Raw genomic sequence first — 2,594 nt, 5'->3', positions numbered from 1 at the left:
CTAGCAATAAGACAGCAATGTGGTGGTTCAAACTGAGCAGATTTGGAGAACCACCAACCTGCATTAGAGTCACAGCTCTGCTGCTTACTCACCACGTGACCTTAAGCAAGTTGATAATTTATTTCTTGAATGAGGTCAATACAAATACCTACCCAAGGAGATTATGTGATTACATGAGATAATACTCATATATCACTTAGCTCAGTGCCTGGCACTAATGTTAAAGTACTCCTTTAACATTACCATTAGCATTAGCTTCATGATGTGGTTTCTTCATTTACAAAATGAGGGTGTTGAATTGGAAGATCTCAAAGAGCCTTCATGTTCTAAAATTCTGATCCAAACCAGGAAATGGATCAGAATTTCCATTATGATGAATATAGTGAAAAAAGGGAAAAGAAACCAACATTTCGAGGCTAGACATTGCATGTCCTCTTTCACATATCTTAAAAGCTTCAATGTGTGTGGCCAACCAACTAAAGAAGATTTGGGTCCCACCAAGGAGAAGGAGGAAACCCCACATGGGGTCAAGTGAAGACTCAGAAGAGAAATGACCTTCTCAGTTGTGTTAGAAATAAACACGGTGAGAAAAGGTTGAATTGAACATCTTTCTCTTTCTCTCACACCTGCACACACACACACACACACACACACAGTGTACAAGGATTCTTCAAAAAGTTGGTAGAAAATTTGTAGTGCCTTTTAATTCTATTTTTCCATGAACTTTTTGAAGCACCCTCGTAGATCTCTGACTTTAATGTTGAACATAATTGTGAATGGGTAACTGAAATGGTAATTATAAAATCAAAAGAGTTACTCTTCTACAACAAAAGAGATAACCATATCCTAACATCACCAGAAAAATCAATAAAGTGATCAAGAAGAAATCGAATTGAAATCTTAAGAGCAACAGCAGAAATTCTCATTAGTAATAAGTAACTTTCCCAAAGGAATCATCTTTATACTCATAATAGCTTTTAAAAGTTCAGCCACTATATAATCTTTAAAATAAAATTTATCTGTACTTTCCACTGATTATTTCAGTAGTGAATGTTCAATGTTAAAAAAAGAAAGGAAATTCAGAAAAGCAAGAAAAAATAACTGTCAAGGAAACCAGGTTTGAAAAATGACATGCTAATATCCATCCAGAGTCCTGTTCTAATTAATCTATCAAGACGTATGCAGGTAAACCAGTTCGTGTAGATGGGAGAGTAACATTTCTTCAGGCCCAAAAGCAGGCAAAATTGCCTTGTGCCCTCAGACAAGCATGTTCTCAGTAGACACACTAACTCAATGGAAAAGCCAGGGAAGGTTGGCAGTGTGATGTGATCACAAGACAGGTGATAAACTTGCCTCTTCTTTGCCTGATGAATTCCAAACTCCTCCTTCAAGACACAATTTAGATGTCACCTCTGAGAAGTGAGAAGTCTCTCACTGGAGTAGTGATAAAGACACCCTCTAGTGAATCACATTATAGTCTGATTTTTTTTTTCTTTGTTTTGTTTCTGAGCCTTCTTTGCCTTCTAGCAAGAAAGCTACAGCAGGGCAGGACCTGAGTCTCATTTGTTTCTGAAACCCTGACACCTGGTTCATACTAAAAACAAATGGCTTGTTAAATAATGAACAAATGAATGAAAAAAGAAAGAGCAAAGTCTTTAGAATGTTTGGAAAATACTAAGGAGAGAGGAAACCTGTGACAAGAGATAACTCCAGAAAATTAACAGAAAGAAAATTTAGTCCCTCAATAGAAGATTTTGCTTAGGCTGCATATTTTACAGAACTAGAGCAGAAATTAAATCTATTGGGGTCACCAAAGAGATTGCTAATTATGGACATTAAAAATTATAAGCCCTAAATATTTTAAATTAAGCCTTAAATGAAATTAAGCTAAGAACAAAGGCAGCAAACTTCAATAGCAGGGAGGACCTCAAAGGAATGAGAAACATTGAAGTCTTGACAAATGATTTGAGAATGTAAAGTCCTGAACTAACTTTGAACATTATGTTATAAAAGATGAAAAAGATGGCTGGAGAATACTGAGATAGCTCGAAGGATAGTCAGAATAAGAAGAATAAAGACAACAGGCAGATTGAATAAAGGGTCTGCCTTGCCAGGCTTATAACTTATTCCATATGTTGCTATCATAAATATGAATTCTGATTAGTAATATTCAATATGAATTATCTGATTATTTCTAAGATATTCCACTGTGAACTCTCCATTCTCTGAACTTCAATTTTTATAGTTATATAACCCTTAACCCCAAGATATTTTATGAGGTAGTGTAGAATTACACTGCCCAATACAGTAACCACTAGCCCCATGTGGCTATCAAGCACATCAAACGTGGCTAGTCTGAACTGAGATGTGCTGCAAATATAAAATACACAATGGATTTCAAAGACTTAGTATAAAAAATATAAAATATTTTAATAATTTTATATAATAATATTTTGTTCATATTGAGATAAATAAGATACAGTATTAAAATTAAACTTATGGTTTTTTTTAAATATGGGGCCACCAGAAAATTTAAAATTACAAATGTGGCTTGCATTTGTGGCTTCTGTTATATTTCTTTCTTTTTTTTTTTT

The 2,594-nt window shown here is 34.5% G+C and overlaps 1 protein-coding gene across 1 annotated transcript in view; it reads right to left on the bottom strand.

Moving 5' to 3' along the window:
• The window catches only part of TTC23L (tetratricopeptide repeat domain 23-like), a gene marked incomplete at its 3' end in the record, with an annotated part of 50,557 nt that overhangs the window by 45,199 nt on the left and 2,764 nt on the right, over positions 1 to 2,594 (bottom strand). The gene's annotated exons all lie outside the window — the stretch shown is intronic.

This window comes from Galeopterus variegatus, unplaced genomic scaffold (genome assembly GCF_000696425.1).
Source record: "Galeopterus variegatus unplaced genomic scaffold, G_variegatus-3.0.2 Scaffold2906, whole genome shotgun sequence".
Classification (NCBI taxonomy): Eukaryota; Metazoa; Chordata; class Mammalia; order Dermoptera; family Cynocephalidae; genus Galeopterus; species Galeopterus variegatus.
This window is presented reverse-complemented; position numbering and strand designations above follow the sequence as displayed.